The sequence below is a fragment of the Vulpes lagopus genome, chromosome 7 (genome assembly GCF_018345385.1).
Source record: "Vulpes lagopus strain Blue_001 chromosome 7, ASM1834538v1, whole genome shotgun sequence".
NCBI classification, from domain to species: domain Eukaryota; kingdom Metazoa; phylum Chordata; class Mammalia; order Carnivora; family Canidae; genus Vulpes; species Vulpes lagopus.
The window spans coordinates 20,063,147-20,076,531 of NC_054830.1; the positions used below are offsets into that span (position 1 = coordinate 20,063,147).

The 13,385-nt window shown below is 44.8% G+C and overlaps 1 protein-coding gene across 3 annotated transcripts in view; it reads left to right on the plus strand.

Moving 5' to 3' along the window:
• Nucleotides 1–11,756: 11,756 nt before the first annotated feature.
• The window catches only part of RAD54L2 (RAD54 like 2), a 123,982-nt gene continuing 122,353 nt past the window's right edge, over nt 11,757–13,385 (plus strand). For all 3 annotated transcript variants that reach the window (XM_041761072.1, XM_041761073.1, XM_041761071.1), the window contains exon 1: nt 11,757–11,968. The gene's annotated coding sequence lies outside the window, so the exon portion shown is untranslated. The remainder of the gene's footprint in view (nt 11,969–13,385) is intronic.

Here is a 13,385-nt window from a genome sequence, read left to right on the forward strand (position 1 = left end):
ATCGAATCCCACATCAGGCTCCCAGTGCATGGAGCCTGCTTCTCCCTCTGCCTGTGTCTCTGCCTCTCTCTCTCTCTCTCTCTCTCTCTCTGTGACTATCATAAAAAAAAAAAAAAAACCCACAATGAGATACCACCTCACACCAGTGGGAATGGGGAAAATTAACAAAGCAGGAAACCACAAATGTTGGAGAGGATGTAGAGAAAGGGGAACCCCTCCTGCACTGTTGGTGGGAATGTGAACTGGTATAGCCACTCTGGAAAATTGTGTGGAGGTTCCTCAAAGAGTTAAAAATAGATCTGCCCTACGACCCAGCAATTGCACTGCTGGGGATTTACCCCAAAGAAACAGATGCAGTGAAACACCGGGACACCTTCACCCTGATGTTTAAAGCAGCAATGTCCACAATAGCCAAACTGTGGAAGGAGCCTCGGTGTCCATCGAAAGATGAATGGATAAAGAAGATGTGGTTTATGTATACAATGGGATATTACTCAGCCATTAGAAACGAGAAATACCCACCATTTGCTTCCATCGAAAGATGAATGGATAAAGAAGATGTGGTTTATGTATACAATGGGATATTACTCAGCCATTAGAAACGAGAAATACCCACCATTTGCTTCCACGTGGATGGACCTGGAAGGTTTTATGCTGAGTGAAATAAGTCAGTCGGAGAAGGACTAACATTATATGGTCTCATTCATTTGGGGAATATAAAAAATAGTAAAAGGGAGTAAAGGGGAAAGGAGAAAAAAAGAGTGGAAAATATCAGAAAGGGATACAGAACATGAAAGACTCCTAACTCTGGGAAACGAACTAGGGGTGGTGGAGGGGAAGGTGGGAGGAGGAGGTGGGTGGGGGGTGGGGGTGACTGGGTGACGGGCACTTGACGGGATGAGCACTGGGTGTTATTCTTTATGTTGGCAAATTGAACACCAATAAAAAATAAATTTATAAAAAATAAATAAATAAATATCTTTAAAAAAAGCTTTTGTGATTTTTGCTGCAAGTTTTTTGGTTTTTTGCTGTGGGCTTTTACATATGACATGTAATATAATATTACATGTTAAAGTATTTTCTAATACTAATTTTTTAGTGATTTTATCATATTAAGGTGTTTAATTTTGTGAAATGTTTTTTCTGTATCAATTGAGATCATGTGGATTCCCCCTCTTCAATTTGTTAATGTAGTGGGTTACCTTGATTGATTGAAGTATGATGAACAATCCTTGCATTCCAGGAATAAATCACAATTGGATGTGGTATATATTCCTTTACTATGCTGCTAAATTTGATTTGCTAGTATTTTTTTTAAGATTTTATTCATTTATTCATGAGAGACAGAGGAATGAGAGAGAGAGAGAGAGAGAGAGAGAGAGGCAGAGAAGCAGGCTCCATGCAGGGAGCCCAACGTGGGACTCCATCCTGGGACCCCAGGATCAGGCCCCAGGCTGAAGGCAGCGCTAAACCGCTCAGCCACCTGGGCTGCCCAAGAACCAACTTATGATTTCATGAATTTTCTCTATTTTCCTGTTGTCTATTTTATTTACCTTATAGGTCTTTACCTTGCTATGGATCATCTCCTCAGAGAACTGCCCATACACCTCAAAGTCTACATACATATTCAGGATCTTCACAGATCCCTGAAACCCAGGGAGGGATCTCCACATAAAAATTTTGGTGAAGAGCTGAAAATTCTCTATGGTCCCTAATAGATTAAACTGGGTAGAGAGCAAGACAAGAGAAAAAGAATGGGGCTGACACTGATGACTCTCTGTGTGTCTCTCATGAATAAATAAATAAAATCTTAAAAAAGAAAAGAAAAGAAAGCCAAAGACAACTTGCAATTTAAATTGCAATAGGAATGAAGGCCGGGGATCATATCAGGGGGAGGAGTAAGAACTTTATGATCTTCTGAGCAGGAGCTATTGCTGTACTAAACTGGAGGGGAAAAGAGGGCACAAATGGACAAATTGAAGTCAGAGCTGTTTAGGAAATGGCATGGCTAGGTCTTCATAACTGAAAGTGGGGTTAAGGCAAGGGAGGAGACAGGGTGACACCTACCTACCTGAAGATACTCTTTGTAGAGAGAGGAGCTTGCCTGAGAGGCAAAGAAGCTAGAGAGGGTATGATTGCTTAGAGCCTCATTGCTCAAAGCAGGGGGACCAGAAACAACAGCTCTGGCTTCACCTGAAAGCTTAATAGAAACACAGATGCTAAGGACCCAACAACCCAAAGGACCGCAATAAAGTTCAAGAGGCTCTCATGACTCAGCACCTGCTCAGAATCCTCTTCTGTCTTTCAATCAACTCTCACTCCTTTTTCTGAGCTGACCTACCTGTCTCCTCCTCTCCTTTTACCCCAGTCTAGGTTGGGAGCCTGCCTGGCTCAGTTGGGGCCATTGTGATGATGTTCAAAAACCCTGAAACTCCTGTAAGGTAAACAAGGTACTGACTGTAAGAGAAGGGGGTACTTTTTGGACTCCTCAGGTGGGAGCCCTTGTGCTTCCTTCCCTCCCCCCCTCTTTTTTTTAATTAATTTATTTATTTATGATAGACATAGAGAGAGAGAGGCAGAGATACAGGCAGAGGGAGAAGCAGGCTCCATGCCAGGAGCCCAACGTGGGACTCGCTCCCGAGACTCCAGGATTGCGCCCTGGGCCAAAGGCAGGTGCCAAACCGCTGAGCCACCCAGGGATCCCCTCCCTCCCGTTTTCTGAGACTCTCAGCCCAGTGCCCTCTGACTGATTGCTTCCTAGCTTTCTGTATCATTGAAACTTAATTCCAAAATTTTGGAGTACAGAGTCCAATTGACCCATCTGTAATTAGAGTCACACAACACAAACATACTCCTCCGGACTCACTCCTGAGTGGGTGGGAAGTTTGGAAAGGGGAGTATGTGCTAAGTAGTCCCCAAAGGTATCTCCTGCAACTCCTATGGTATTCTCTCTTGAGTGGTCTAACTGTCTGCTACTGGTCTGCTTCCCCCAGTGGACATAAGTTCTTAGGACAAGTTGTATAACTGTCTTCAGGGCTGAAACAGAATGTGACTAATAAATATTTGTGGGTGCCAAGAAAGCTCAGAGAAAGGACTGGCCTTCACATTCATGTAGGCCATCTAAATGAGATGACATTTGGCCCAGGCATTAAAGCAGAGTGAGTTTACTAACTGGGAGGAGAGGTTTAGCAGGAAGGATGGTGGCCCTGTGGCCTGAATTGGTCCAATCACACATTACTGGGCACCCAACAATTAAAAACACATATGGGAGCAGAGTAAGGCCTTGAAAGGAGTATGGAGGAGCCAAAGGGGAGATTAGATTCTTAGAGTGTCCAAACCAAATATTTCCTCCTCTGAACCCCCACTGATAGTTTGTTCTCACAGGAGTTAAGACTGTATCATAATTATGTTTGTGTGCCTGTATTCCCAGGAGCCTCAGGGGCTGTGTGCTTTTCATATTTGTATAACAAATCCCCAGGGTCTTTTTAATGCAACTAAATCCCCTTATGGCAAATAGGGACCATGGACACCCCTAATATTCTATCCAGTACATGTTCATGGAACCCAATCCTGTATTAGACTTTGGGGCTACTGAGATGGGCCAATCTAGTTCTATCTGAAAGAGTCAAATACAATTTCCAATAAGAACGAAATAGATGCCTGAGATAATTGCAAAAATGTAGCTGAGTCTGGGAATCCCAGCCAATCTCTTGTAGAGGTGAATATGAGCCTATAATCTTCCCTAGAAGAAGATAGTGGGATTGACTTAACGATAAAGATGTTAGCCTAATTTTCTTCTGAACTAAATAAACCTGCGCATACATTTAGCACCTTCAAATAATGTTTTTAGGCATTTTCTCAATTCTTTCTCACCATTGCAAGCATGTTATTCCCACTTTACAGATGAAGAACCCATTTCAGGGAGGTTAAATGATTTGCCCAAGGTCGTACAACATGTGGGAGGAGCTGGTCCCTCCCCCAAACCCCATCCTTGAGGAAGACACCCCTCTTTCCCACTGCGTGGAAGGAGTTACAGCTCCTTCCAGATAATATCAAGTTCTCTCCAAACCTTGAAGCCTGTAAATGGTGACCATTCTTCCTCCTCTGCTCAGAAAAAAGAACTATTGAACACCTGTGGTGTAGAAGGCATCGTTTCTTTTCCCTTGTAAATAATAAACCTGCTCTCAGAAAAAGACCTAGTGTTAAGTCATTTACCCCTGAAGTAAATAAATTCTCCTACTTTCTCACTGTGTAACATACATAAAAATATAAATATTTAAAAAAAATTTTAAACTAGGTTCAAATCCTGACTCCACCAGTTGCCGGCTCTACCAGTTGCTGGCTCAACTTCTGAGCTTTAGTTTCTTTTTTAAAAAATTGAGGTAAAATTCACATAACATAAAGTTAACCACTTTGAGTGAACAGTTCAGTAGCATTTAGTACATTCACAATGTTATACAATCACCATTTCTACTTCCAAAATATTTTCACCACCCCAAAATAAAACTCTACCCATGAAGCAGTTACTCTCCATTCCACTCACTGTCCCCTCTGCTGGCTCCTACCCCTCAGCCTTGGCAACTACCAATCTGCTTTCTGTGTCTATGGAGTTACCTATTCTGGATATTTCATGTAAATGAAATCATACGATATGTAGGCTTTTGTGTCTAGATCGGTTTATTCAGCATATTTTCAATATGGTACTATGTGTAGCATATCACAGTACCTCTTTCCTTCCATGGCTACATTCCATTCCATTGTATGAATATACTGCTTTTGTTTATCCATTTGTCTGCTGATAAACACTTGGATTGTTTCCACCTTTTGGATATTGTGAATAATGTTGCAATGGACATAGGCATACAAGTATCTGTTTGAGTCTTTCTTCTCAATTCTTTTTTTTTTCTTCTCAATTCTTTGAGATATGTACCTAGGAGTAAAATTGTTAGGTTAATAGTAATAATTCTATGCTTAACTTTTTTCTTTTTTCTTTTTTTTTATTTTAAGATTTTTGTTTATTTATTCAGAGAGACACACACAGAGAGAGGGGCAGAGACACAGGCAGAGGGAGAAGCACGCCCCCTACAGGAAGCCCGACGTGGGACTCGATCCCGGGTCTCCAGGATCACACCCCAGGCTGCAGGCGGCGCTGAACCGCCGCGCCACCCGGGCTGCCCTATGCTTAACTTTTCTAAAAAAATATTTGAGAAAGAGTGAGAGAGAGAAAGAGCAGGGAGAGGGGGAGGGGCAGAAGGCAAGGAAGAAACAGACTCCCCGCTGAGCAGGGAGCTTGACCAGAAGCCCAGAGTTGGTACTCTGGGATCATGGCCTGAGCTAAAGGCAGATGCTGGACCAACTGAGCCATGTAGGCACCTCTATGCTTAACTTTTTGAGGAACTGCCAAACAGTTTTCCACAGTGATTGCACCATTTTACATTCCTATCAGCGACAATATGTATTTCAATTTCTCTACATCCTCACTAACACTTGTTATTTCCTGGGTTTTCTTTTCTTCTTCTTCTTCTTCTTCTTTTTTTTTTTTTGCATTATTTTATAAAAGGCATCCTAATGGGTATGAAGTGGTATCTCATTGTGGTTTTTCTTTGCATTTCCCTAATGATCAGTGATTTTAAGCATCTTTTCACATACCTACCATTTGCATATCTTTTTTAGAGAAATAAATGTCCGCTTAAGTCCTTCACTCATTTTTGAATCTGGTTACTTGTCTGTTGTTATTGAATTGTAGGAGTTCTTTATATATTGTGGATATCAATCCTTTATCAGTTATATGATTTGAAATCTTTCTTCCGGGATCCCTGGGTGGCGCAGCGGTTTGGCGCCTGCCTTTGGCCCAGGGCGCGATCCTGGAGACCCGGGATCGAATCCCACGTCAGGCTCCCGGTGCATGGAGCCTGCTTCTCCCTCTGCCTGTATCTCTGCCTCTCTCTCTCTCTGTGTGACTATCATAAATAAATAAAAAATTAAAAAAAAACAACAATATTAAGTCTTTTAGTCCATGAACACAGAATTTCTATTTCTTTGTATCTTCTTTAATCTCTTATACCAATATTTTATAGTTTTCAGAGTATAAGTCTTTGGTCTTCAGTTTATTCCAAAGTATTTTATTTCTTTTGATACTAATGTAAGTGGAATTGTTTTCCTAATTTCTTTTTCAGATTATTCATTGTTCACATATAGAATTGCAGCTGATTTTCATATTTTGGTTTTGTATTCCACAACTTTGCTGAATATTTATTAGTCCATTTGTGGGAGTGAAGAATCTTTAGAGTTTTCTACATATAAAATCATGACATCTGTGAACAGATAATTTTACTTCTTCTTTTCCAATGTGAATGCCTTTTATTTCCTTTTCTTGTCTAACTGCTCTGGTTAGGGCCACCAGTACTGTGTTGAACAGAAGTGGTGAGAGTGGACAACCTTGTCTTGTTCCTGATCTTGGAGGGAAAAATTTAAGTTTTTCACTATTGACTATATGATATAAGCTGTGGACTTTTCTTATAAGGCCTTTATTATGTTGAGGTAAGTTCTTTCTATTTCTAGTTGTTGAGGTATTTTTCTTTTTGTTTTTGTTTTAATCATGAAAAGGCCAATTTGGATGCTTTTCATTTTTCTCACCTAATTACTCTGACTAGAACTTCCAGTACAATGTTAAATAGCAGTGGTGAAACAGACATCCTGATCTTGTTCCTGGTCTGGAGAAAGCTTTCAGAGTTTTCAGTACTTCACCTTTGAGTATGGTATTAGCTGTGGATTTGTTATAAATGCCGTTTATCATGTTAAGGAAGGTCCTTGCTTTCCTAGTTTTCTTTTTTTTTTTTTTAATTTGTTTGTCTTTTTTAAAAAGATTTTATTTATTTATTCATGAGAGGGGCAGAGACATAGCTAGAGGGAGAAGCAGGCTTCATGCAGGAAGCCTGATGTGGGACTCGAGATCACGCCCTGAGCCAAAGGCAGACGCTGAACCGCTGAGCCATCTAGGTGTCCCACTTTCCTAGTTTTCTGAGTGTTTTTATCATGTAGGTGAACCCTGCCTCTGGGAGGATCCATGTGTAGTGAGGGTAGGCAAATCCTCATGACTCTTTTAAGTCGAGACTCCTTTGCATTTCCCACCCAGCCCACCAAACCTCTGGCTCTGAGGTGATCTAGGAGTGGCCACTAAAGAGCTATCAGAAGTTATACATCCCAACCTATCAAGCCAAATCCCGAAGTCCAGCTAGGATGATTTATTTTTGTTTTTTTAAAGAATTATTTATTTTAACAGATATACATGGTCAATTATAGTTCTAGTCAGAGCAATTAGGTGAGAAAAATGAAAAAGCATCCAAATTGGCCTTTTCATGATTAAAAAAGGAGGGGTAAAAGGAGAGGGAGAGAGAGAACTTCAAGCAGACTCCCTGCTGAGCGTAGATTCCCAACATGGGGCTCCATCCCATGACCCCGAGATCATGACCTGAGCCAAAATCGGGGGTTGGATACTCAACTGACTGAGCCATGTGTCCCTTTTATTTTTATTTTTTGGGGTTTCTATTTTTTTTTAAAGATTTTATTTATTTATTAGAGACACAGAGAGAGAGAGAGAGAGAGAGAGAGAGAGAGAGGCAGAGACACAGGCAGAGGGAGAAGCAGGCTCCATACTGGGAGCCCAACATGGGACTCGATCCTGGGACCCCAGGATCAGGCCCTGGGCTGAAGGCAGTGCTAAACTGCTAAGGCACCGGGGCTGCCCTTGAGGTTTCTATTTTAATCGCTGGTGTTCATCACAACGAGTACACTCCTTAATCCCCATCCCTATTTCACCCACTTCCCCTCTGATACCCATTGGTTGATTCTCTATAGTTAAGAGGTAAGATGGCTTTTTTCTTATCTTTCTATTTCCCCGATTTTCCCCATGCTGTTCCCCAAGGCCTTATCCTTAAGGGTTCTTTTTGGAAAGTCTTCCATTTCATTACATCCCCGCCCAGTGCAGGGGATCTCTTTCCACCCCTTTTACTTTCCCATAGCCCATGATTTGGAGAAACGACCTCATTCTGTAGGGTATCAGGATTCAGGTAAGTTCCACCAGGTATGCCAGAAAGTCCAAGGGCTCTTTATTTCCTCCCCTTTCATCTCCAGTGCCTCATAGGCCTGCTTCAAGGATGGGCCCAACACATATTCATGCTTGGTAAGCATATTTATTGAGTTTTTCTGTACCTCTTCTAGGTCTTGGGGATCTTGATAACATTGACAAAGTTCTTTGTTCTATGGACTTCACAATCTAATTAGGGGAGAGAGATGATAAGCCAATGAAGAAGAATATCAGATAGCATTAAATTCTCCGCAGATAGAGAAAATAGGGTGGTAAAATGGTGCCTGGGCAGCTACTTAGACTGGGTAGGTAGTCATGGAGGGCTTCTCTGAGGAAGCGGATAGAGTTGATGGAACTGAATGGAAATATTCTTTCTTAAAAGCAACTGTTTCCATGACAACTGTGTATGGACTTAACAGATATACATGGTCAATTATCAGGTACAGTAATCTGTGCTGCTTCCCTAGGACAGTTGATCTACAGCATCTTTCACACCCTTTCCAGGGCGAACCCTAAAAGTGATGTCTCAAAACCATGCAATCTGGGAGCAGAGTTACAGGCCACTTCTCTCTAGGATAATCGTCTGGGACTCTCACTACACACCGTGCTGCCCCTGCTCTCTGGTCCTTCTGCATAGAATTCTTTTTCCCTGAGCCTTTATGTGTGTCTTTCTAGCATTCTTGGCATTCAGGGTCTTACCTCATCAGGGTCTTATCCAATGTCTCCCCTCTCCTGACTGCCTCTCCCATACAGATCTCTGTTGTATGTTCTTTTCAGAAATCATTAGAATTTGATTTTGTAGTGTTTATCTTTCCGGTTTAGAAGAGCTACTTCAGAGCAGAGATATGTTTTCTCTTGTTCAGTGCTGTGCTCCTCAGGGCCTAGATCAGCATCTGAAATACAGTTTGGGGACAGGACAATAAATATCTGCTGAATGAACATCCACATGGAACAGGATTTTATTAGTTCACACTCTACAGAGGAGAGTCCTCCAAGCTCAATTCTTCATTCACTTTAGTGTGTGATTATGAGTGGACTCTGGCCCTAAGTGTTCTGTACTCAAACCCCAACCTCCTTTTTCTCAGGTTTAGTTTTTCCAACTTTGGAGGGATGCTAATTGTATATACTTCACAATGTCAATGTAAGGATTAAGTGAGTTAATACCTATAAAATGCTTATAGTTATGTTTGGCATGTCTTATTACTATTCTCTAGCATCCAGCAGTGCCTCATACTCAATAAATAATTGCTGAACGTGGAATTTTATGGTATAGCAATTTTTGCCAGGCTTTCATTAGACTTTGGTGGATTTCTTTAAAAAGTCTCCTAGAGATTATAATCTAGTATGAAGGAAGTGGTGTGTAAGCAGATAGTTTAAAAAAACATTCCAAGAATAAGATGGCTGTTGAAGAAAGAAATACAATCATCTGCCATTTTGGAACCTGGTTCAGAGTGATCATGGCATCTGGGATCTTTGGCATCCAGAAGTGGGGATGGGATGGAAGTCTGGCTGGTGGAGGAAGGATTAAGCTGGCTCCTATGGAATGAGGAGCTGGTGAAACAGGGGAAAGGTAGGGGGTGTTTTTTTCCAAGTGTGAGTTCACAGTGATGGAGGAGGCCTAGTTCTAGCTTCTGATTGATTAGCAAATTGCTGGTGAATTCCCTAATTTTAGCAGGAAGATCCAGATTTTTAAACCTCTCTTGAACACAGGGCCATCAACAAGAAGGTATGCATTTAACTCACTCTAGGGACTCCTCCTAATAGAATCCATTTCCTATAGGTGAATTGGGGATACTATGATCCCTAGAGGTGATCATGAGGGCATAATATTATCCAAGTAGTCAAGGAAGCTCCTGGAAGGAAAGGAAATAGTGATGTCACAGAAGGACAATGGCATCTTGGGAAGAGGGAATAGAAGGGGAGCAAGTGCTGGCCCTTGTTGCTCCAATCTCAGTAACAAAGGAGGAAGGTAAGTGTTTGTGTTTTTGATGGTTGTGTATTTGGTCTTTTAGAGGGGAGATAAACAATATGATTCCTTTTCCAAGCATCTGCCTAGCTTCACTGGTTTCTTTTTTCTCACTTTGGTTATCTTAAGGGTTCTTATCTAAACCTGCTTCAATCCTTGAGACCAAATCTGCTTTATGTGTCACACAAAGAGTCCAAACTAAGAGGCCAATTGGGAAAATTCAAGACCTGGAGCAAGGAGGCATCAGAGTTTTGATCTGACCTCAGGATGCTAAGAAAAGTGAATGAGCTTTTGAGGGATCCTTTGTCTTTTAAGAGCATAGGATGAAGTCCTTTTACTTGAGGGAGCAGAGAGCCTCCAGAGGCTTTGAGAGAGCTGCTTTCTAATCCAGGAGCCTGCGTTTCCAGATGGTTATCAAAATGCCTTTAGACAGAGCCCTTTCCCTATTCCCAGGGGATAATCTAAAAGGAAATGTATAAGTGTGTGACACAGTGACAAAATTTTATTCAGGTGCAAGTGACTGATATCAGAGCCTTTCTGGAAAGTCCCTTCAGACAAGGGAGAAGGGTATCAAGGCAAAATGTCCTGAGTCTCAGTAGCCACAGAACTGAGAATGGGACATTTGAGAACATGGAAAAGCAATAACATTTTTTGGAGGACCTCTGCAGATCTAAATTCCCATCAATAGTTTGGAACACACACTTGGACTTTTATAACCTAATTTGTTCCGAAAATAACTATGTCTGCTATCCAGAGGTGTGAAGGCCTAGAAGGAAAAGGAAGTGGGAAAGAGAAAAGATTTTTTATCCTCTTGATTTTATAAAGAAAACAAAACAAACCTTCCAAAAAAAGATCCGTCTTTAGATTTTTTTTTTTTTTTAAATCATCTTGCCGATGTTCACTTCCTCGGAGGAGGAGGAGGAGGAGGAGGAGGAGGAGGAGCAGGGAGGAGGAAAACCTGAGGTTGTAGGGAGAGAGCTGACACAGTACACTCTTCTCATTAACTAGAGCCCACAAGGCAGCAATTCCCAACTCAAGGGAGGAGAATCTGCATCCTTACCTCTTGTCCCCGTGTCAGTGATTATAAAAGCCCTTTCTTTTCCCTTTAAGGGGGTTCTGAAGATAGCCTCAGTCAATAGGAAAAGAAAGGAGGTGTGTGTGTGTGTGTGTGTGTGTGTGTGTGTGTGTGAACCGAGAGTTACAGGGTGCGCATCAATGTCAAGGGTCCTTGAGGGCTGTGCACAACCTCTGTATGAGATGGTAGTAATAGCAGCAGTCATCATTAGCAGCATCACCAATGATCGGGCCCCAATGTTGGGCCCCGCATCTCCGTGCCAGGCACTTGCATCATCTCGTTCAATCCTAACAAGCCTCCCCTACGTGAAGAGCGAAGAGGACCCAGGTTCAGTCGAAGCACTTAGCAGCCAGGTGCTACTGTAGCTGGCGGGGTGCAGACCCATTCTGTCGATCCCACCCCGGAACCGTTCCCAGGTGGATTCAGGCCTGGTATTTTCGTACCGCTTTCACTCCTGAAACGGTCATCTGTGGCAGAGATGGCTCTATCCGGGAGGGAAGAATCACGGTTCACCCGGCGCTGGGGGAGAACGGCCTCCGGGCGGCTCTCAGCGGAACTTTACTGTCGGCGGCGTGTGTTCCCGTCCGGGCGGCCGGGCGCGCGGGCCGGGAGGGGGACGCTTTCTGGCGCGGACCGCGAGCGGAGCCTGCGAGCGCCGCCGCCGGAGAAGACCGACGCTCGGCCGGAGCCAGCCCGCGGCGCCCGGGCCTGGCCGGCCGCTTCCCGCCTCCGCCGCCACCCCCGCCTCCGCCGGGCGCCGACGCCGCCTCCGCCGGAGCCGCGGGACGCGCGGCCACTTGGCCCTGCCGGCCCTGCGCGGCCCAGAGCCGCGGCGCGGGAGGTGAGTGCCGGTGCCGGCCCCCGGCTCCCGGCTCGGGCCGCCGGGACCCGCAACAATGGGGACCGAGTGGGGACGCGGCCCGCCCGGGCCCATGGCGCTGAGCGGCCTGGGGCAGCAAGCCGGCCCCCGCGGCCCGGGCCTTGGGGAGCTGGATCCTCACTGGGACACTCCAGTGGCCGGAGCCTGGTGGGGGGGAGGGGGGCGGTCTTGGCCTCGACCTGGGGCCTCGGTGGCTTCTATTTTGTATCGTGGTGGCCAGGAAAGGGAGTCACAGGGGCACGGAGACTAACTCCAGCGGCGTGCGCTCTTGACGCTGGATGCGGACGCCCTGGAGGCTGACCGTAGTGGGGTGGCTGGGGGTGGGGTGGGGTGGGGTGGGGTGGGGTGGTGGTGGTGGTGGTGCTTGCGTTTGGAATTCTAGGGGCCTCACTGTGCCTGGCCCCTAAGGCGCATCGGTGGGTCTTCTCCCTCCCCGCCGCCGCCGCCCGAGGTCTGTGAACTTGGCGGACTAGATGGAGTCTGGCTGGGGAGAAGAGGCGCTGAGAGTTTAGCTTCTCTGCGGGCGGGGCGGGTTGGTGGTGGTGGTGGTGGTGGTGGTGGTGGGGGTGGGGGTGGGGTGGGGGTGGGGGTGGTGGGGTGGGGGTGGGTGTCCAGGGATTTAGTTCCTGGAAAGGCAGGAGCTCAGCCCCGCACGGGGGAGTTGATTCTCCGGGGCCCAGGTGCATCCTGGCGTTGAGAGATTCTCGGGCGGGGGACCCGAGTGTCACAAGAGTGCCACGGTGAGTAGCGTTGGCCACCTTGGCGATAGGATGAGGCCGGAGTTGTGATTTCGAGAGTGTAGAGGAGTGTGTGGGTAGGCTGCCGAGTTTGGTAGGCTGCTTTATGTGGGCCATGGTGGTGGCAGCCTGGGGAGATGATCAAGAACTTCGCAGAGTGGGCTTCCCGATAGAGAATGACCTCTTCCTGCGGGGGAGTGGGTGACTCAGATCTGTTTGAATTCCAGTGCTCGCTGGTGGATGTGGCTGACTCTATCAGTGGCAGGACACCAAGGTGGATGGGAATGGGAAGGGCTTCTGGGGGTTTGGAGGAGCTTGTTCCTGAGTAGAAGAAGGTAGTGTGAAATCATTCCCTCTCACTCCCGAGTCAGAATGGTGGCTGTCATTGACAATATTTTAAGTAAATAATTTTTTTTTGTGTGTGTGTGTGTGTGTGTGGTTATTTGGATCCAAAGCTTTCTTCTGTTCAGTTTTTTTTTTTTTTTTTTTCCTCCTGTTTTTGAATTGTGACTCATACTTTCTTTTCAGCACTGGGGCTATTGTTTGTAATGCTAGACAAACTTAGACACTGTGATATATGTAAATTATAGGGGTTTTCAGTCCAATCCTTATAAATCTAGATTAATTTAAGATCCCTTTTT